General features: G+C 39.7%; 1 protein-coding gene across 1 annotated transcript in view; it reads left to right on the top strand.

Moving 5' to 3' along the window:
- F8 (coagulation factor VIII) overlaps nt 1-24,026 on the top strand; it is a 158,208-nt gene that overhangs the window by 133,227 nt on the left and 955 nt on the right.

The following is a 24,026-nucleotide window of genomic DNA, read 5'->3' as shown; positions in this document are numbered from 1 at the left end:
GAAGCTGATCCTAGGAAATTTCCATACCTCTCTCCCTACTTCATTGTTCTATAGTTTCAACCTCTTCTTTCCACCAGGTTCTCCACTGTAACTATGGACTGGCCTCTAGGACAGCTATAATCAATTCTTTTCAGTCCTGAGGGATAATTCTATTACAAGTTGACCATGAGTTTAGCATCTGCCTTACAAATGGAGAATGCATTCCATATGATACTATAGCTTCTTTAAATCTCCTCAAATCTAACATTTCCACTGGAATCCACTTAGCTCATTCACACCCTTGAGCATTTGGCACGTCCTGTAAGGTTACTAGGTAGACTAATGTTTGCTGTCTGATAAACTGAGGCTGTTTTTCTGTAACCATATAATTCAATGCAGAGATAAATTCACCTTTAAATTCTTCTGTCTGGGTCTGAATTTCTCTATAATTCATTTTTAATAGGTTTTTCTAAAGCTTTTGTCTTGGCACTCAAATGGACCAACCTTTTTGATGATAAAATAAAAATGATCAAATAATATTCATAACTGATGTTATGTACATCCCATCAACCTTAATTATCCTCTCATTTAATTGTTCCATTTTCAGACTGCCTAATGTGTTATCAAACAGAGCCCAAATTCTTTCCATTGTAAAAATGTTTCCCATTTTTAATGTGGAAAAAATCCTCTTTTAATTAATTTTTCCCTTTAAGATATCTTAATTGACTTACCAAGTCTGCCAACTGTGTAAACAGTAAGAGTCCAAAGGAATTTCAAAGCAGCTGCCTAGTGTAGTAGCAGTCCAAGATGGGAATCCAAAAAGAACCCACCACCCACCAGGAAAGAAAAAGCCAAAGAGACTCAGCCCATGTGGTGTGGAGATCTGGCCTCATGCAGCTCCAGCCTGATCTGTGCAACTTGGGCCTGAGCCAGGGAGACTGTAAGCCCAGAAGTGGCTTCTTAGTGAATTCTTGCCACAATCCTTGGAGTACCAATTGTAGATGAATTGCTAAAGGTCTTATTAATTAAAAAAAAAAACCCAGAGGCAGATATTGAGGTTAAAACCTGAGAGATCAGAGGAATAGGAAAGGCCACAAGGTATTTTATCTGTGTTCCCCAATAAAATTTATCTGAGGATCAGTGGAAAAAGCCAGCCACTATATTAAACATAGAAGTCAGGCAATGTTAGTACATGCCTTTAATCCTATCACTGGGGAGGCAGAGATTCATCTGGATTTCTGTGAGTTCAAGGCCACAGTGGGAACAGAGCCAGGTGTGGTGGCACACACCTTAAATTCCAACACTAGTTAACCATAAAGGTCTGGAGGTCTGTACAGACAGACAGGAAGTGACAGAGCTGTGCAGGAAGAGGAAGTATATAGCTGGGCAGAGAGAGGAAATGACTTAGTAGAACAGAAAGGAATATAGGCATGGGTATACAGGAAGTAGGTCTCTTTGGAAGCTGAAGGTCAGTAAGGTGAGGATGGCTTGTGGCTTTTCTTATTCCTCTGATCCTCAGATAAATTTTATTGGGGGACACAGATAAAATATCACCACATTTTTCCCAGGTAAAGGAAAAGAGGTAATGTTAATCTGGGTGTAAAGGAAAGGTAAAGAAAGCATCCTTAAGGTCTAGAACAGTAAAGTAATAAGTAGAGAAGTATATTAATAGGAGATATGATGGGAAGCCACTGAAGGAAAGGAGGTGCTCCATACTTTTGTGTCAACACGGGTGTCTGGAAGAGGATAAGGTGAAGTATTAGTGTCAACCAATACTGTAGCTAGAGTTTTCCTGCCTTGCCCACAGTCAGGACAAATCTTTGTCACCCGCCAGTCCCATAGCCACTCAGACCCAACCAAGTAAACACAGAGACTTATATTGCTTACAAACTGTATGGCCGTGGCAGGCTTCTAACTAACTGTTCTTATAGCTTAAATTAATCCATTTCCACAAATCTATACCCTGCCACACGGCTCGTGGCTTACCAGCATCTTCACATGCTGCTTGTCAGGGTGGCGGTTGGCAGTGACTCCTTCTGCCTTCCTGTTCTTTTATTTCTCCTCTCTGTTAGTCCCGCCTATACTTCCTGCCTAGCCACGGGCCAATCAGTGTTTTTTTTTTTTATTGACCAATCAGAGCAACTTGACATACAGACCATCCCTCAGCACAGCCAAGTGCAGACCATCTCAGACACCTGCACTCAGGCCCGTGGTCCTAATCATCCTCTATGCGGACCTGCTGGGTAAAGCCACAAGGAACCCGAGAACAGGCTCCCACAGGACATACAGAACATCCCACAGCATACTTTTGTGTCAACATGGGTGTCTGGAAGAGGATAAGGTGAAGTATTAGTGTCAACCAATACACAAGGAGACTCTTCAAGGTCTGAAAGGACAGGGAAAATTCCAGAAAGATTTGGATGAAAAGAAAAGGAAAAGAGTAATTTAGCCATATCCCTGCCCAATAACAGAGTTGGGAAACCAGTTATAATGAGGAAGGACTGAGTAATCAGGTGGTCTCAGAGGGAACAAGAGGAGAGGACCTCTATCTCTGGGCTGGTGAGGACAGCTGTCAACATCCATCACAGAGATCTGAAAAGGGTAAGTTTTCCCAGTAGCCAGAAATATAGACCAAGTAGCTCTCAAGAATCTATTAAAAAAACAGAGACATACCTGCTACCTGGACAGTCACCTGGACTCCTCCACAGTAATCTCAGTGGTTTTGTTTGGGGAATAGGTCCTAAGACAGTGTTGGTCTTTAGCTGTCAGTTCCTGAAGATCTGAGAGATTTTCCTGTAGAGGAAGAATTAGAAGAATTGACCAACCTTGTTGAGGGAGAGTGGGGCAGTCTACCCTGCCTTTCCATTGTTTGAGCATGGTCCTGGCAGCAGGTGAGGTGTGGGAGCCCGTTTTCGGGTTCCTCGTGGCTTTACCCAGCATGTCTGCATAGAGGATGATCAGAACCACCAGCCTGAGTGCAGGTGTCTGAGATGGTCTGCACTTGGCTGTGCTGGGGGAGGAGGTCTTTTGCTCCACCCCTTGGCATCTCTATAAAAACCCTGGGGCAGAGACAGTCGAGGCTGTTGGAATAAGTTCCAGGCTCTCTCGAGGCTATCCTTTATTTTCTGTTTATCTCCACAAGATTCTCTGCAATAAATCCTTCTATCTAATATTTCCTGCTGCTCACACTCAAGAAAACTCCAGGGAGCTGTGGGGTTGGTGGGTAAATGCCCCACAGTGAGGTTAAGTGCAGTTCTTCGCCAAGTGACCATTGTTGCCATACTTGAAGCAAGCTCCAGGTAGAGTCTTTTGGTGCCCTATCTTTAGAGATGGCCTCAAGGCTGCTGCCAAAGCTATTATCTGTCCATCATAGGAAGCCTTTTCCATATTTTCCTGTCCTCCCCTCCATTAAACACCTTTAAAATGTTATATTCAACAGATTTCTCTGAGTGAGTTTAGGGCCATCAGCTAGGCTCTTAATTTTTTTCTGGTATAAGAAGAAATGAGAGTTGAGGACAAGCATGTCCTGAGAATTAGCATTGCTGTAGTCATGGCACAGTTATGTGGGTTCACAACTATCCATGGAAAGAAGACTCAGAGGCACCTTAAGAATAAATTTAGCCTTTGGTGGCTGCAGGGGGGGTCCAGCTTCGAAGGACTGAAGCATTTTCCCTACACCTGGGGCATTTTTATTTACTCTCTATTTACAGTTTAGCCAGTTATTTTCTGTACCTTCAAAGCAACCTGAAAGGAGCTCCCAGAGATAAAATGCCAAGTGCAAATTACTTGATTTCTCAGTTACCATAGTTTTCTGAGTTTCCTGAACCAAGTTTTGCATAGGCCTTTCTTTGATCCTTGGGAGCCTCTCTGATCCTTGACTCTCAGACAAGATTCACATAGGGTGATAAGAGAAACAAAAGGCATAAGAGAAACAAAAGGTGTGGCTAAACAAAGGAAGCATTAGGGCTAGGTGCTACTCTTTGGAGCCAGGTCAGGAACTTAGCAGGAATGCAGCCACAGATCCCCCTTCTTATATAAAAAAAAATAAATTATCTTGAAGGTTATGCAGCCTTAACAGCAAATATAACCTTCTTTCTATTTGTCTTATAATCTTACGCACATATACCAAAACACGTGTCAAAGCCAATAAAGTTACTATTGCTAAAACAAGAGCAACACCTGCTAGGATAAGAAATCTACTAAAGTAATTTGTAGGATTGAATGAGACTATGGTATCTGCTAGATTTTCTATAATATCCATTCCTGTCATATCAGGTAATTTTTTTGCAAAAGTTTCTTTGATTTCTTTCTGTAAATCAAAAACCATTTGAGAAGAATTAGGGTGACCCAACAAATGCATCCTAACCTTTTCCCAATCATACTTGATTTCATTAAATCTTAAGGGTGTGATTCAATAGCAAGAAACATTCCAATCACATTTTAATTTTATCTGCTCCTTCAAAATTTCTAACTGATCCCCTAACAGTACAACAGCTTACCTTAATTCAGCTAATTCATTTACTATGTCATTATCAATCTTGTTTTGTTCAGTCCAAAGTTCTTCTAAATGCCTATGCCAGTCTCTAATGAATTCAGCGGTGTGGATTTCTTTATGAAGGGCTACTCCATCTGTTGCTGCTATAGCTCTTAGTTATATGGCCGCGTTGTGTTCTTACCCTGCAAGGAAATGTCACGAAACATGACAGAATCCGCTAATAAGAGTTTTATTAGAGATAAAGGGACAGAGAGTGTGCAGGCCTGTGGGAGAGACACATGTGTGGAGAAGAAGAAGGAACTGGGAACATGACGCTCATTTTTTAAAGACTGGGCGTGGCCAGGTCACGTCACTACTCCACGCATGTGCGTAGATCACATGGCCACATTGTGCGTTTACATCACCATGAAACGTCACGGATCCTGGTCACGCGAGACACCTTGACCCAGAAATGGCTATCTTGACCTGGAACTGGCTAGGCGGAAGTGTCCGCCTGGCATATGCGACCGTGGGGGCGTGTTGTCAACCCTTCAATAGCTGTCAGTGCAATGATTCCCATAATAACTGCAACCACTGGTCCAACCATCCAACATGTTCTTTTTAATATTCTGTCAGCAAGCTTCTGGATTATCACAGGAGAGTCTTGCCATGGCATCGACAATTTTATTGGTATCCAGATTGCTGGCCTTGCTCTAAGAATATATAAACTTTCAAAGGTCAAATTTAAAAACATACTAGAATTAACACAGGTATGAAGGGTACACTGTTCACAAGTAATGCTGTAATATTTGGGTGCCATTGTACAGGCCCCTTTAATAGCAAATAAGGCAGTGGTACACATGCCTTTGTATAGGATGGCTTTGATTTAGTCTACAAGACAGAGTGTACTTATCCTTAATGTTTAATTTTCCTTCCCACACCTTAAGAGGGTGGAAGGCACTTACCAATTTCCACAAGTTAGTCTGAATTGAATTGCCAAATAGCAGGAGAGGACTTGCCATTCCAACTCCATGCCACCGAATAGGTTCATTAATAGAAGCACTGATTTCCACAGTTCCATTTATATTATACCATTTCCATCTTAACTCTGAGTAAGAATATTTCCCTTGAGGGGTGCTGTAAGGGCTCCAATCAGTGACAACTCCTTGAGAGATATTAATTAACACTCAAGGTTTCTCACTCTTACACTGTTACCAATGTACCCAGTCAGATTCCTTGTTGGTAACCCTCATCTTGCAGAACAGTAGATTTATGGAACTAGTAGCACTAATCTCTTGTCCTTTAAAACCAGATGCATGAAGCATATAAAACCTATTATGATAGTATTGACTATGGATAGCCATACTTGAGAGGTTATTTTTGGCATTGAATTCTATTTCCCATTTGCAAATAGGAATTCCTTGTACTCCAATGGTGTAATTGTCAACACTTGACCCTCCTCCATTGGCTGACCAGAATTTCGGTTGTCATAAGGACCAGGTAGCCAAGAAGATTCATTAACCACTACAGGAATATTCCTATCTCCCCAACTTACTACTATGTTAATTGGAGGATTAGGGATATAAGCCCAATAATTATGATTCATCCCTTTTACCTGCATCATTACCATGGAAAGCATGGCAAGAAATAAGTGTAGCATTTAGAGGTTTGTGAGTCATGTGAAATATAATCTTTGTCATACAAACTCTTAAGCTGTCACCAGGTGGGAGGATTAGTTGTTTATTGCAAAGGTCTCCTGTGTCTTGACTTTGGCAGAGGCATTCCTGCATCTGCAGCATCTTGGAGATGTCTTTTGCTCATGACAGATTTTTATCAATTTTGATAGAATCCACAATGTATTATCTCCGGTGGAAACATAAGCATAACCCCAGCACCATTGAAACACCTCCCCTTTTTGCCAAGCAGAAGTCATGGCATCCTTGTAGTATACAGACTGATTTAAGTCAGCAGATTTTACTATTGTCCAATGTCTTTCTGATGCTGTTGTCTCTGTATCATTAACATTTAGAAAATTTAAAGTTAATAAGGCATTATACAGTCTATCTCTGGGGGTTCTCATGTCCCCCTTCTATTTAGCAAGCATCTCTTTTAGGGTGCTATTATATTTCTCAATAATTGCTTGTCTTATAGGTTTGTATGGTATCCCTGCAACATGTTTTATGTTGTCATGCACAAAAAAAATGTTTCATTTTACTGGAAACATAGGCTGGGGCATTATCAGTCTTAATTTGTGCTGGTATGCCCATTATAGCCATTTCTTCTAATAAATGTGTAATTATAGAGTCTGCCTTTGCAGAACTTAAGGCAGATGCCAATTGGAATCCAGAATAAGTGTCAATGATATCATTAAAAATATTTTAATTTTCCAAAATCTACTAAATGAAATACATCCATTTAAATTTCATTCTTTTCTGTACCTTTAGGATTAGTTCCTATAGGTAAAGGGACTTGATTATAAAAAGAACAAGCAGGACAGTTTTTTATAATTTCCTTAGCTTGTTGTCAAGTAATAGAAATTTTTTTCTTTAAGCCTCTACTAATACCATGATGTTTCTTATGAAATTCTGAGGCTTCTAACACAGATCATATCAATAATTGATCAATTTCCACATTTCCTTTTGCTCATGGCCCAGGCAACCCAGTATGAGACCGAATATGGGTAATGTAAAGTGGGCAATCACTTCCTTGGACTGTCTGTTGTAGTTGTACAAATTATAAAGTTAGTTCTGAATTATCAGGAATAAATTCAGCAGTCTCTATATGTAATACAACCCTTTCCGCATTTTGAGAATCAGTAATTATGTTGAAAGATTCCTTAAAGTCTAATAAAACCATCAGAATGGCATACAGGTCCAATTTCTGAACTGATTCATATGGACTTTGAACAATCTTACTGATGATGTTCCTAGTTTATTTGCATCAGTATAGAATGTAAGAGCCCCAGAAATAGGTGCCCTTTTTATTATGCAGGGGAGAATCCATTCAGTTCTTTTTATAAACTGGATTCGTTTACTTTTTGAATATTGGTTGTTAATTTCTCCTAGGAAATTGTAGCTAAAGTTTTCCTTGTTCTGTTCAGCCCCTGCATCCCTGTGGCCAGCCAATTGGACCCAAGTAAACACACAGAGACTTATATTGCTTATAAACTGTATGGCTGTGGCAGGCTTCTTGCTATCTGTTCTTATATCTTAAATTAACCCATTTCTATTAGTCTATAAGTTGCTACGTGACTAGTGGCTTACCAGTACTTTTACATCTCACTTCTTCTGTATCTGTCTGGTGACTCCTGACTCAGCCTTCCTGTTCCCAGAATTCTCTTTTTTGTTTGTTTCACCTATACTTCCTACCTGGCTACTGGCCAATTAGCATTGTATTTATCAACAAATCAGAGCAACACATTCACAGCATATAGGACATATCCATAGTAGGAAATTACTACAAGCTCTTTACCAATCATCATTAATCACCCACAATTGCCTAATTTCTGTATTGGTATAGGATACCACAATCTCAGCTGGATCCCTACCTGACAATTGATGAAGTCTTAATCTTCCTTTTATGATTAATTCAGAAACCATTTCTATATAGGTTTTTAATTTTTTACTCTGTGAGCTAAGAAAATCCATTCCAAAATATAATCCTTTCTCTACATAATGAGTCCAGTAGGGGAATGATTTGAAGGTAAAATTACTAAAATACACCTCTTTATAAGGTCTAATCTATCCACACAGGCATTTTGTAATTTTCGTTCTACCAGTATAGCTAGAGTTTTCCTGCCTGGCCCACAGTCATGACAAATCTCTCTAACCTGCCAGTCCCACAGCCACTCAGACCCAACCAAGTAAACAGAGACTTATATTGCTTACAAACTGTATGGCCGTGGCAGGCTTCTTGCTAACTGTTCTTATATCTTAAATTAACCCATTTCTATAAATCTATACCTTGCCACATGGCTCGTGGCCCACCTGCATCTTCACATGCGTCTTGTCATGGTGGCGGCTGGCAGTGTCTCTGACTCAGCCTTCTACTTCCCAGAATTCTTCTCCTCCTTGTCCCGCCTATACTTCCTCCTGCCTGACTACTGGCCAATCAGTGTTTTATTTACTAACCAATCAGAGCAACACATTTGCCATACAGAACATCCCACAGCATACCAGGGCTAATTCTTTTTTGGCCTCAGCTGTTAACTGTCTTTAACTGTTTAAATCTAATTCACCTTGCAGAATTTGAAACAAATTAGTTAATTCTTGAGTAGAGGATCCAATCGTAGGCCATAACCAGTTACTATCACCCAATACTTTTTGAAAATCATTGAGAGTATGCAGTCAATCTCTCCTCATCTGTGTCTTCTGTGGCTGAATTGTCAGTTTGCTTAATTTATAGCCTAAATAGCTAAGAGAATCTCCTCTTTGTATTTTTTTCAGGAAATATTTGTAATTCCCAACAGGGTAAATTTTTCTGTACTACATTAAACATTTTTTCCTAAGGTATCTGTATCAGAAGCAGCCAATAAAATATCATCCATATAATGATAAATAATAGATTGAGGAAATTGTTTATGTACTGCTTCCAGTGGCTGATTTACAAAATATTGACATAAGACTGGGCTATTTAGCATTCCCCATGGGAGGACATTCCAATGATATCTCCTTACTGGTTGAGCATTATTATAAGTAGGAATTGTAAAAGCAATTTTTTCTCTATCCTATTCTTGTAAAGGGATGGTAAAGAAGCAACCGCATAAATCAATAACTATAATAGGCCAATTTTTAGGTAATAAAGAAGGTAACAGAATCCCAGACTGTAAGGATCCCATGGGTTGAATTATCTTACTAATAGCTCTTAGGTCAATTAACATTCTCCACTTTCTAGACTTCTTTTTTATTACAAATACAGGAGAATTCCAAGGGCTAGTAGTTTCCTCATTGTTCTTAGCATCTAACTGTTCTTTTACAAGTTCTTCAAGTGCCTACAATTTTTCTTTAGTTAAGGGCCACTGCTCTACCCATACAGGCTTCTTAGTTAGCCATTTTAAAGTCAGAGCAATTGGGCTATTCGCAGGGGCCCTATTCTAAATATGGATATCCAATTCCTGTCCTATCTTGCCTTTGTACAACCTGCATAGCCTGTGAGCTTCCCTTATAGTTTTTCCGGAGGTCCCTTTAAACATCAATTTAAATACCAATTTCCGAGCTGTTTCTGCAATTGTAGGAATATTAATCTGAGTTCCCCGTTGTTGTAACAAATCTCTTACCCATAAATTCACAGCTGTATCAGCCACATAAGTCTTTAACATTCCTACCTGTCCTTCAGGCCCTATACAATTGATCCACTCTATACCCTGTTTTACCTGAGATAAGGTTCCAATGCCACCAAATTGAGTGGGTACTTCTTGTAGAGGCCAGTTGGGATCCCAGAATTCTTGTGAAATTATAGATACATCACCAGAATCCAGTAATCCTTCCGTCTCAATCCCATCTGGTTTTACTTTTAATTTCGGTCTTTCATCATTAATGATTGTTTGCAAAATTACCTTTCTTCCAGTACTTCCAAAACCTCCGGTCCTGCTCACTGGAGCTGCTTTGCCTTTTAAATATGGGAGTAACAACAATTGAGCAATTCTATCTCCAGCCCTTATCTGCATCTTTTTATATAAGCCATGATTTTAATTTCTCCCTAAAGACTTCATCTATAATTCCTGTGTGAACAATAAGTCCCTGAGATGTTAGACTGCTTGTGCCAAAAATTATTTCTACTATTCCTTGAGGAAGGGGACTGTACACCCCAGTGGCTATCTTGTAACAAAGATTTTTTTGGGACAAACTTAGTTGTCTGCTCATTGCCAATTCTAAAGCAGTGCTCCCTGAATTTAGCATGCATTAACTCTCCAATGCTGAGCCTATGTTCTCCTGATGGCTCTGTTGATGAGCCATTCCATTGCTGACAAAAAATTGGCAGCTCATGTTGTTTGTTACTTGGCCCCAAGCTATGCCTTCAGCCAGTTTCCCAAAGGCAAAGGATTACCATGCATATCTCTCTTTTATCTATAGTCGTTAGTCCAATGTTTACCTTTACCACATCTCTTACAAATTCCTGAGGACTGAGGCTTTCTCTTATGATTATCCTCTAAAGAAGTATCTTTTTAAGTAACAGAACAATAACAATCTTTCCTTAAATGTCCCAGTTTCCCACAGGTAAAACATCTTCTATTCTGAGGTTTAAAGCCTTTAGCTATAGCTTGTCCAACTATATTAGCATTATATTCTGTGGATCCAATATCAGCAGTAGCTTTAATCCATTCCTCTAAAGGCACTCTCTGAGCCTTCAAGGGCCTTATGGCTTTTTGGCATTCAGTATTAGTGTTCTCAAAAGCCAAAGACTCAATTAGAACCCTTCTAGCATCTGGATCAGCTATTGCTGTATTCACTGCTGAAGTTAATCTTTGCAAAAAAAAAAAAATCAGTGTAGCCTTCTCCTGCACTTTGTGTGATTTTTCTGAAGGATATGGATCTTTCCCTGGCTCCTTGACCTTATCCCAGGTCCTTAAAGCCTCTAGACAACACTGCATTATAGTAACATCATCAAACTTCATTTGTCTTTGTAAATTAGCATATGGACACTCTCCTAATATATTCATTCCTCTAGTCTGTTCCATGACTGCTGCTTCCTCTGTCCACCAAGTAAACCATTGTAATTGAGCACTGGCCTCTAGTATAGCTGCCATGAGGTCCTTCCAATCTTGTGGAATAATCCTATTCTGAGTATCCCAGTTATTTAAAATCTGTCTTATGTAGGGTGAATGCATCCCATGTGCTACATGTTTCTTTTAATCCTTTCAGATCTTTCATTTCTGTAGGTCTCCAATCAATCTGAATATAACCTTGAAGCTGTTGATTATTTGCAGACATTCAGTGCATAATAACTGGGAACACCTGTGGAGGTGTCCTTATGACCCTAGGCAACCATTCCTCGAATGCATCATAAGGTGGAGCCATAGGTCCATAATTGAACATTTCCCTTTCTTCTATTGTGAAACTTTTTCTTTTAATTCTTTCTTCTTCCTCTTTTACTACTGGGAAGATTTTCTTACTTTCCCTTTACTGGGAACTTTCCTTTTTCCTTTTTTAATTTTTGTCTCAGGAGCTCTTGTATTTTTAAACATGCAGTTAACCTTTCAGCCTTTCAAATTTCTGAATCTGTTTCAACTGATGAAGAAGGAGAGTCATCTCCAGTGTCCTGGCTTTCCTCACTTTCACTGTCCTCTGAAACAGTATTTCTATCTCTCTGTGGAGGAACATTTTCCTCTTCTGACTGACAATTTCTAGCCTGAGTGTCTTTCCTTTTATTTTCCTGGTCAACTCCAAATACAGCTTTCAGCGATTCCTCACTCTTTAATGGCTCCAGAGCACTTGATATTAAATTACATAAGGACCAAATTTTTAATGGTACAGGCTCTCTTTTCTGATGAGCTCTCCTCAGAGCTCTAATAACTTGCTTCTATACCTTCAGTTTCAATTGAATGTGAGGAGTTGCCTGAAACCAATGACAATGCCATTAAATTAATACCAATATCTCTGTAAGCTGTTTTTCCTTCACTTTCACTTTAGTTCCTTGTAACAGGAATTTTAATAACTGCATATACCATTACTCCTGAAATGGAAAGTTTCCCATGGCCCTGCCAATCCTGGAGTCCTCTTACCCTGAGAGCAATTCCCTCCAGTTCTTAAGGTGGTTGACTCCTCTGTCCTTCAGCCTATCCTTTGTCCTTCTGTCGCATTGGTGCCAAACATAGCTGTAGTCGTGGCACAGTTATGTGGGTTCATGCAGATCCATGGAAAGAAGGCTCAGAGGCAACTTAAGAATGAATTTAGCCTTTGGTGGCTGCAGGGGGGTCCAGCTTCGAAGGACTGAAGCATTTTCCCTACACCTGGGGCATTTTTATTTACTCTCTATTTACAGTTTAGCCAGTTATTTTCTGTACCTTCAAAACAACCTGAAAGGAGCTCCCAGAGATAAAATGCCAAGTGCAAATTACTTGATTTCTCAGTTACCATAGTTTTCTGAGTTTCCTGAACCAAGTTTTGCATAGGCCTTTCTTTGATCCTTGGGAGCCTCTCTGATCCTTGACTCTCAGACAAGATTCACATAGGGTGATAAGAGAAACAAAAGGCATAAGAGAAACAAAAGGTGTGGCTAAACAAAGGAAGCATTAGGGCTAGGTGCTACTCTTTGGAGCCAGATCAGGAGTTCAGCAGGAATGCAACCACAAATTAGGATCTAGTTTTGTGTATTGAAGAAGAGTCCATGTAAGTTGGTTGAAGAATTCAGCAGGATTTTCATCTGTCCTCTGGGTGACCCACCTCAGTTTATTGAAATTAACCACCTTATGGGAGTCCTTTTGGAAGCAAGTTAAGAGGCAAATAACCATTTTATTATGGGATATTCTGCCAATGCACTGATTCTCAGTATTTACCCGATAATTCTAGTGGTGATCTGCCCAGGGAACTGCCACAGCTCCCACGGGATAGGAAGTTTACATGTGGTGAATATGGGCTTGGGCAACTGTCCAGTCCCTCTCATTTTCTTCATGGGTAAGAGTCGAGAAAAAAAATAACAGAGGTCATGCCAAGTGAGGCTGTAGATTTGGATAGGGCACTTGAACTCTTGGCTGAAGTTAGAAAGATAAGCAGAGAAAGAACCAAGGTACTTTTCTATGTGGGAGAGATTAGCTATAGAAAAAGGATATGTACATGGAATAGTCCATTTGGACCTACAACTTTTCTGAGAAGATAAAGACCATCGATATGGGAATAGGTATAAGCTGCTAGAGGTGAAGGCAAAAAAGAGTGAAGGGAAGGGAAGGGAGGGGAGGGGAGGGAAGGGGAGGGAAGGGCATTCCCAAAGGGAAGAGACTTTTCAAAAAGATGTCCTGAATTGCAGTGGACAAGGAGTCCCTTTCCATGTGATGAGTGCCCAGTAGAACAAAAGAGAAGCTGCTTGAGACACCAATATACTTTAGTTGAGTGGGCTCCAGAGAGACAGAAAGACAGCAGGCTCTAACAAGCCAATTAAAAAGACAGACAGAGAAGGCGACTCCAAGGAGGCATGAGTGTTGAGGAGAGTCAAGGAAAAATCAGTGAGTAGAGTGGGTGAAGGAGAACAATAGCTGGAAAGGTAAACTTTAAAATTTGAAGTTGAATATGGTGAGTTGCAGGAGCCAGCATAAGCAAGTGATCTTCACCCAGGAGGTTCAAAATCAGCAATTTGGTTCAGTTAGAAGAGGCCAGGCCCTTTGAAAGGAACTCAGTGTTCTTCTCCAGCATTTCAGCACCAAATGTAAGGGAGGGTGCAGTGAAACCATCAAACTAGACGGCTCCATCGGTAGAAAAAAAAGTTGTTAAGGATCAAACTGCCAAGGCTACTTCATGGGGGTGGGGCACAAAGAGAAGCAAAATAGTAGAAAGGCAAGCAGATTTTATATGATCATTATCAGGGTAGGGGATCTTTGAACTGTTGAGATTGGTCAGAAACTAGATACCCTTTCCTGAGGTAGTTGACCTTTGGGAAGTATTAAGGGAGGTTCCTGGTAAACAGAAACCTGCCTTAGGAGACCTGATTTTCCACCTTTAGCCTTGATACCCAATAATAATCCTTCCATTTATTCGGCCAAAGTCCTTCTGTTGAGGACATTGTCATTGTCACCAGCACTGCCACTGGCGAGGGTGCTGCCTTGGACTAACACTTAGTTTTGGGTGGGAGCTTGTGATCCCCTCCTGCTCCATCTAAAGTGTTGGCTGGATCTTGTACAGATCTTTTCCAGTCAACTACAGCTGTTGTAGGTTCATGACTGCAACAGTCCTGATATGTCCAGAACACTATTTTGCTCCAGTCTTCCATGACCTCTGGCTGTTACAGTGTTTCAGCCACCTTCCCCTACAGTCTTTCTGCCCCTTCTTCTAATATGGTCCCTGAGTCTTAGACAAGGGTGGGGATGGGGTAATATTAATGTGGTTGAGCACTCCACAAATACTTCCCTGCAGTTTGATCAGTTATGAGTTTTTGCATTAACTGCCATTTGCTGCACAAAGAAGTTTATCTGATGTGCACTCAATGTTGCACTAATCTATTGGCACAGAGATTGGAATTTAGAAGGTAGTTTGCTACTATGTCTATTTAGCAAAATAATAGTAGTAGGTTCACCCCCTGGGGCCTGTGACTCCAACAATGGATTCTTGGCCAGATTTACAGTTCCAGGCATATAAGTCCTACTTAAATCTGCCTTAAATCCAATCAGAAAGTTACCTTTCTGACATTTATTCCACTGTTGCACTCATGAGTGTATCTTATCATACTAGTCATTATTGTAGCCCATGGGGTTCATAGCTGTGTAAGACTTTTTCTCCCCAGTAGCATACATAGCAACTTCAGATACTATGAAAGCACACCAGCAGGCAGGAAGCTTCCTGTTCAGTGCCTACTTGATTTCTCCAAGGCTTATGACCAAAATGTGTGGTATCTTTAATAATAGGGACTTACCATCAAGTTCTGGTGGACAACCAAGAGCAATAACAATAGACTGTATTGTTTAGGGGGTCTCCAAGACATCCCTGATTAACAAGGTGGCTGTATTAGTATTCTCTAGAGGAACAGAACTGATAGAATGAATGTATATATGTATATAATGTGTATATATTAAAAGTGGATTTATTAGAGTGGCTTATAGATTGTGGTCTTACTAGTCCAACAATGGCTATTTCCTGACACAAAGTCCAAGAATCCAGTAGTCATTTGGTCTCTGAGGCTGAGTGTCTCACCTGGTCTCTAGTCTCCATTAGAATCCTGAAGAAGTAGGTTCTAACATCAGTGAAGAAATGCCTCAGCAGCAGAACAGATGAACTTTCTAGTGAGAGTGAAGGCAAGCAGGCAAAAAGCAAAAGATTCCTTCTTCCATGTCCTTTTATAAAGGTTGCCATCAGAAGGCGTGCCCCAAATTTAGAGTGAGTCTTCCCACCTCAAATGATCCAATAAAGAAATTTCATTCACATGTATGCCCAGCTACTTGGATTTTAGTTGGTTCTGTATGTAGTAAAGTTGACAACCTAGATTAGCCATCACAGGAAGGTATCCCAAACCTGGCACTCAAATTTTTATTTCACCACCTATGGCTTCTGTAGGAGCATTGTCTTCTCTATAGTATAAGTCCAGATAACTCTTTTAGATGAATATGTGTAAAATAGTAGGTTTTCATATAGTTTTTAAAGCATCCTTAGTGTTAATTATCCCTCTCCTATCTCTTTCTGTGACCTACTCTCCCATCCCTCTCCCCATTTAAACCTCCCTCACCATTATTCCACTTTCTCATTCATATCACCTGTGTTCCACTATTCCACGTTACTTAAGATCTTCCTTCCTCCTCCCCACCAAGCAGTCTCAAATTTCAGAGAATTTTAAAATTAAAGTGTGTTAATTTGTGGTGGTAATCTAATTATACTGAAATATTATTTTGATTGTATGTTAATAAATAAAGTTGCCCGGTGGTCAGAGCTATTAGAGCCATAGACAGAGTGTGGCGGTGGTGGCACACGCCTTTAATCCCATAAGATCTCTGTGTGTTCAGGGATATAGCCAGCATTGGAGAAATATGCCTTTAAGACCTAGGGGGCTGTACATTCAGACAGTGACGAGGCAGTCATGTGTTTGGGTTTACAACCAATGAGAAGGCAGAACAACATACTATAAAAAAACAAACCGACAGGAAGTAGGTCTCTTTCGCGAAGCTGGGACAGCAGGAGGAAGGGTGAGATTTTAGCTCTGAGCTCTGACCTCTCGGCTTTCTCTTTTACATTGTTTCTGTGTTTCTTATTTAATAAGACGGTTGGTTACATCTATATTAATTATTTGATTATTAAGTTAGATATGAAGTATAAGGTTAGCTGTAAAATCTTCATAGCAATAAAGAAACTTTTAATAACTCTTATGTCACAAAAATCATAAATTAGAAAATACTTAGCTGGGTGGTGGTGCATGCCTCTAATCCCAGCATGTAGGAAGCAAAGGCAGATGGATCTCAATGAATTTGAGGCCAGCCTGGTCAACAGAGAGAGCTCCAGGACAGTCAGAGATACACAGAGAAACTTTGTCTTGAAAAACAATATATATATATTTTAAATGAATAATAACAAAGCATTACATATCAAAATGGAAGGCAAAGCAAGATGGTGGCTGAGTAAGCTGTTTCAGTAACCATCTCCACTTGGGCACACCAAGTTGAATAGTTATTCATATATAAATTACTTTCACATGAGATAAGGAAAGCAAATGAAAGACACTATAGTGTCTGCTTTTGCTATTAAAAAATAAATCAAGATATATTAAAGAAAGCAGGAAGGAAAGAGTTGCCTCTGACATGCCTCCCTTAACTTTAAGCAGCACAGCTTAGAGAGAGTTGAGGAAGAGAGAAGACTTAAGCTCAGGCCTTAAACTTGCAATCTAATTCCTGGCCTGAGAGTGAAATCTGCTGCTGAGTAACACCTTACACCTCCTACAACCAGGCCAATACCCATGTTCTGAGATGCTAGAACTGAGTTAGGACAGCATCAGAGAAACCAATTCCACCATTCTTTGAACCCCCTTTCCCAACCTCTGGTAACAAATAGGGAGCAAGACTCCACCTGCTGAGGAGAAGGGCATGAAAGCTAACACAGCTTTTAACTTTGCCTTGGAGTGCTGTGGGATGGTCTTTCTGTATGCTGTGAATATGTGTTGCTCCCATTGGTTGATAAATAAAGCTGTTTTGGCCTATGGTAAGGCAAGATAGAGCTAGGCAGGAAATCCAAGGAGAGAGACAGGGAGAAGAAGGGTATGGTGATATTTTATTTGTACTGAAATGTGATTTTAATTTTATGTTAATAAATAAAGTTGCCCTGGGGTCAGAGCTATTAGAGCCATAGCAAGAGCGTGGTGGTTAGAAGAGCTAGGTAGATTTCTGTGTGTTCAGGGATACAGCCAGTATTGGAGACATACACCTTTAAGACCTGGAGGGCGGTACTTACAGGCAGTGATGAGGCAGTCATGTGGTTGGGTTTACAACCAATGAGAAGGCAGAACAGAAAGACTATTTAAACACAGACAAACAGGAAGTAGCTCTCTCTCGGGGAAGTTAGGAGCACTGCAGGAGGTAAGATTTTATCTCTGAGCTCTGACCTCTCAGCTTTCTCTTTTACGTTGGCTCTGTGTTTCTTATTTTAATAAGACGATTGGTTACATCTACAGAAGGGTGCAGTCATGGCAGATGCCATCCAGCCACCCAAGGAACAAGATGTCAGCAGACTGTTAATTCCATGGCCACATGGCAAAATATAGATTAATAGAAATAGGTTAATTTAGGATGTCAGAGCTAGCTAGCAATAAGCCTGGGCCATAGACCAAACAGTTTGTAATTAATATTAAGCCTCTGACTGGTTATTTGGGAATAGGTAGGTGGGGAAGATTTATTCATTTACATTGGAGCTTATTTTCAGACCCACTGTGATGAAGCCCAATGCTGAAGACCCTACATGAAGGCCAGAATTTCCAGATGGAGTTTATGGACTGGGTCTAGTATCAAGAGGATACATGTACATTAGTAGAATGGACTTGAGCTTCAGCCTGAATGTGATGCAGGCAGGTGATATAGGCTCAGACTGTCCGTGACACTGTACAGGTTATTGACACTGTTAGACTCTAAGGAGCCACCCATCTTATCATCCCTTTTGTGCCCAAAAGACCACCTTTACCAATAGTACTCCAATGTTGAGCAGCATTGTAGAGTATGACATCATTCACTGTGGGTAGGACAGAGTAATAAGAACAGTACTTTGCCTTAGAACAGGCTGGTGAAACCTAAGATTGGGCTGATTCTAAAGACCCCACCACCACTACCACCCATCCCCAGGAATTCATATTCAATGAAGCTTCTGAAATAACTCCTATGCAAAAAGACATATAGTCTCGGTCTATGAAATGCCTATCTCAGCTGTGACTGGTTGCAGTGGGCCCTAGGCCATGAGAACACATCAGTAATAAGAATCCTGTAATAGTACAAGCCTTAGTCCCTCCTCTGTTTTATACATACTTTGGCAGGTTGTAGGCTCAAGATAAGACATAACTTGGTAGCATTTGTAGCCTCAATCATGGTAATGGAACTGGGGCTTGTTCATTCAAAATTATTCTGCTTAGATTATTATTAAGTGAACTGTGGAAACAAAAAACACTGAATCACTAGCTACACACCTCTTTTCTTCCTGGCTATTAAAGAAGTTCCACTTCATTTTGTTACTAGTAGAGGGTACTCCTGGATTAAGAAATCTAGTAAACCACCCCAAATGTTCACCCTTACCAACATAAATTATCCTTTATTGTTAGAAGAAGAAAATGTAATGAATTTCACAGAAAATATCACATAGGTATATTGAATTCATGTGTTGTTCTTAACTTTTTATTCCTTCTTTCCCTGAAAACCTCATTGTCTGTTGGTATGGCCATACAACTCTTTTTGGCCAGTGGTAAGTTAGTAGATATGATAGAAGCTTTAAATGTGACTGTGTTTTATTCAGTTTCTCAGGCCTCTCCTTCAGGATCCAGACTTTGAGCCTCTAGAACATTGAGAGAATACATTCATTTTGAGGCACCGGGTTTGGGATAATTTCTTTTAACAGCATTAGAGTGAGTATAATGAGTATAAGAAATGCTAGACGTGAACTTCTAGTATCAATAAGAACTCAAAAATTTTAAAAGAAATGTATGATAGCACTGTCCACTGAGAAAGCCTAGCAACATTGATACAATAAAAGCAGTAAGCACATCGTGTCCAGATGTTGGTTTCTACCATTTCCCAGTAAAGGGAGTTTGGGCTTATTTGAGAAATGACTAATTTCTGAAGCAAGGAAACTGCCTGGAAATCTTGAAACATCTCCATGTGCCAGAATATAAGCCTAATGAGGTCCATGTAAAAAAGAACATAGGAGTTTACTTGAAGAGCTTTCCGTTAGCCAACTTGGAGAAAATTTGAACATCAAAAAGATAATGGCAGAGTATATTGGCTCATGCCAATAATCCCAGAACTAAGGAGCCAAAAAGAATAATGATGGTAATAGATTGTAATACATATAATAAAGAAAGAACACATGAGTCCATAGTAACAGTTTTTTACTATAAATAAAAGGAGAAAGTAAATAAAAGTAGAAAGTGAGCTTCTGTTCCACACAGAATAATACTGGTTAATAAGTGTAAAAGATTCAGCAAAATTATAAATTCATTTGGAACCATCATATACTATTTAATACTTGTAAAGAAATTGAATGGATAATAAAAACCACTGGGTGAAGGTTTGTTGGGAAATAAAACATTGACATGGTTTCAAAGTTTACCCAGCAGATTGTTAAGAAAGTAGAATAACTTTTGTAATAGGTTTGAGTGGACTCAATCTTAACAAAGTGATCAAACTTAGGGTCATCAATAATGGGACAGACTGGCACATTAAGTGTCCTTTGATGCAGTGCAAAAAGGACACATGTTCTACTTATCTAATGAGAATTCAGACCATGCTGTACCACAAGTATTCTGGGCTATTAAAGATGTCAATGTCACAATGGATGAAAAAGAGCAAAGACTATGAATTTATTTTGCATTTTCTTTTTAATTTTGCCTATGTGTATATGTGTATGCTCACATGTGTGGGTGAACATATGTGTGGGAGTGTATGTGTACAGAGACCAAAATTTATATTAAATATCTTCCTTTATTGTTCTCCACTTTATTATGAGGAAGAGATTCTTGCTTTCCCTGGAGATAACCTAACCAATTCTGGCTAGTCTAGCTAGTCAACTTGCTCTGGAGATACCCTGTCTCTGCCTCCTGGGAGTTGGGATTATAGATGGGTTAAATATCCATTTCACATTTACTTGAGTGCAAGGGATCTGAACTCCAGCCCTCACATTTGTGCAGCAGATGCTTTATCCAGTGAGCCATCCTCTCATCTCCCTACTTTATATTTAAGGAAATTTAAAATGATTCAAGTAAATACAATGTATGATCTTTTATTAGATTCTAAATAAATACTGTGTAGGATACCATTTTGATAACTGAAATTTTCAAATATCAGATAATATCACATTAATGCTACATTTGTTGGTCATAATAATGGTAGTCTATGATATGTACAAAAAATGACCCCTTTCTTAGGTTTTACAGGCTGAAATGTTTAGTATGAAAAAATACCATGATGTTTATAATTGTCTACCAAACTGTGCAGAAAAAAGTGTGTGTGTGTGTGTGTGTGTGTGTGTGTGTGTGTATGTGTACGTACAGAAAGAGGGGGATAGAGAGAGGGAGAGGAGAGAGAGAGAGAGAGAGAGAGAGAGAGAGAGAGAGAGAGAGAGAGAGAGAGAAGGAGGGAGTTGGAAAGATGGATTAACAGTTAAGAGTGCATACTGCTCTTACAGAGGATCTGAGTTTAATTCCCAGAACTAATTCCAGGCTGTTCACAACCACATATAATTCTACTTCCAGGGAATCCAATGCCTCTGGCCTCTATGGACATCTGCACTTAAGTGCACAGACAGACAGACATGCACACATGCACATAACTAAATAAAATAATATTTTAAAAATAAACAGGAGAAAGAATATAAATATCTGTATTCTAATAATTGGTAACTCTAGATGAAGGTCTTAAGCATGTTCACTATGTCATTCTTTTAATTCCTCTAGGTTTGTAATTTTTATAAATAAAAGTTTAAGAGGACATAATAAGAGTTATATCTAATGAAAGATGACTAATGTGGTGATGATATATTGTGTACCCTAATAAACTTATCTTGCGATCCCAGGACAGAGCCAGCCACTGGATTAGACATAAAAAGCAGATAGTGGTGGCACACACCCTTAATCCTATCACTGGGGAGGCGGAGATCCATCTGGATCTCTCTGAGTTCAAGGCCACACTGGGAACAGAGTGAGGCAGTGGTGGCACACACGTTTAATCCCAGCACTTGAGATCTCATGCCTTTGCTTGGAAAGCACACATGCCTTTAGTTCCAGGAAGTGGCATGGCTGGGTGGAGAATAGTATATAAGGCGTGAGGAGACAGGAACTAAACAGCAGTTCAACTGAGACCCTCAGGGGTGAAGACTCAGAGGTTTTCAGTCTGAGGATTCATGGAAATAGGATCGGCTGAGTAGTTGGCAAGGTGAGGTTGCCTGTGATTTGTTCTCTTTCTCTGATCTTTCAGTTTTCACCCCAGTATCTGGCTCTGTGTTTTTTTTTAATTAATAAGACTATTTAGCAGTTTGTGTTACAGACAACGCCTCCAAATATATTGTAAAATTGTACCCAAAAACAATCCCAAATCTGGAACCTTAATGTTTCTCAAAAGTTTGATCAAGCACACAGACTTTAATGCAACAAATATTTACAGTATATTTGCCATGCTGTATGGTTGTGTGACACTATTCCTGAGGAGATATGAACAATGTCTACTCATTCCAGATAGTGAATTGATGACAGACCAAAGATACCACTGAAGTCCAACTTTATGAACTGTGAGTTTTATTGGAATTAATCACAGGAATCTGGGTGAGAGCTTACAAGAGCGGGAATGACCAAAAGACAGCTGTATTATCAAAGCTCACCCCAACATGGATGACAACTCATGAAAGCTAGAAGCTAGGAGCACACTGCACAGCTTGTAGACAGCTCAACAGTTTGGAAAGCAGTCTTTCTAAGTAGTTCATTTGGCCTGAATATTTTCCAGACAGATTGACTTCTCAGCAGTCTCTACTTATATACTCCAACAGATGCCTAGTAAATCTGGTTAGTTTCAGTGACTTCCTGATGCTATTGAGATGTTTACTTCCTGATCTTAACAAGTTTCCCTGCAGGATAGATTGTTTTGTCTCTCTTTAGAAGGTCCTATGTCTTAACAAGTTTCACTCCATGATGAATGATGAGATGTTTTGTCTCAGATGAATTTTCTATATGTGCTTTAGGTTCCATATTCTATGTGATGATGATGTCTCTGTCAACAACCTCCACATATTACAAATGAAACAAACAATAATTTCAGATTTAGAATAAACAGGAGCCATATTTTAGAGGAGGCAAAGTTTTCTAATGATATGGCATTTATACTGAGACATGAAGGATAAAAACAATAGATAAAGATGAGGAAGCAGTGTGATAAAAGACTTCTTCTGAGCAGAAAGAATCATACATACAAAGGTTCTCATATTAACAACAACAAAAGAGTTGGCACTGTCCAGTAACTAAAAAAAGATAAATGTGTCTACAATGTAAAACAGGGGGGAAAGCAGTGGGAGGTGAGATCAGAGCCAACAGTAGCCACAGGCCATATCTTGCAAGGCTTGGAGATCAGAATGAGTTTGGATCTTATTCTAAGTGGTATGGAAGGTTTTGTTTTGGAGGGTGATGGAGGTATGGGTGTTTGGCCTGCATGTATGTCTTTGTACCATTTAAATTCAGTGCTCAAGGAGGCCAGAAGAGAGTGTCAGATTCTTTGGAACTGGAGTTACAGACAGTTGTGTACTGTCATGTAGGTGATAGAAATTGAACTCAGGTCCTCTAGAAAAACAGCTAGTGCCCTCGACCACCAAGCCATCTCCAGCCCTATCATAGGTTTTAAGCAGGAATGTGGTACCTCTAGGCTTACATATTGAGAAGATTTTTCTAGGTACCACAAAAGGGGTGCCAAAGTAGGAGAATCAGTTAAATTGGCATCTCTGGGGTAAGAGCTAGAGTAAGCCTCAATTGTTTTAAGAAGCTCTCTAGGTGATTCCATTAAGCAGCCATGGGAAACCATGGATGGGAACCTAAAAAGAAAATGAAGTAAAGAACATACCTTAGACTTTGTTTGTTCTTATAGTTAAATTCTGTAGAACCAGAATTATTTCTACCATGTTTTCTGAGAAAAGTCCCTTTCCACTTGGAATCTGAAGTGAAACTCACACCAAATTTGCAAAGATATAGTTCACAGAATGATTGCAGGTAAATGTCATCTAAATAGTCCCAGGAAACAGGAGTCCTTTCTTTGTTGTTTAACCAGTTTTCCCATGACAACGGCCTAGTTCCTACTCTTCCCCTCCATGCAAACTACCTGGGTATATCTTACAGATGTCATTGTGTCTGTGCTTGCAAAGGTATTCCTTACAACAGTGTCACCACTTCATGTTTCTCTAAGATTCTGTATTACTCTTAAACTTTGATTTGGTCCTCTACTGTATGAAGTTCATGGAATACACAAACACACTGCACAAATCCTACTGAGTTTCATAGCTGCCTGGAACCACACATTTTGAATATTCAGTTTCGTTTCCTCAAATGACTGGCTTACAAGTGGACCTACCTCCAAAATCTCAATGTGGCAAGACACCTTGAATCTTGGACTCTACTCCCAACTTTCTCTGTTCTGCACACTCTCTAGTCAAATTACACACTTTGTTGTATTGCTACTAAAGTATGAAAACAGTATATATGACTAATAACAGTACCTACCATT

The sequence above is a fragment of the Peromyscus leucopus genome, chromosome X (genome assembly GCF_004664715.2).
Source record: "Peromyscus leucopus breed LL Stock chromosome X, UCI_PerLeu_2.1, whole genome shotgun sequence".
Lineage (NCBI taxonomy): Eukaryota > Metazoa > Chordata > Mammalia > Rodentia > Cricetidae > Peromyscus > Peromyscus leucopus.
Note: the sequence above shows the minus strand (reverse complement) of the source record. Positions and strands in the feature narration are given on the sequence as shown.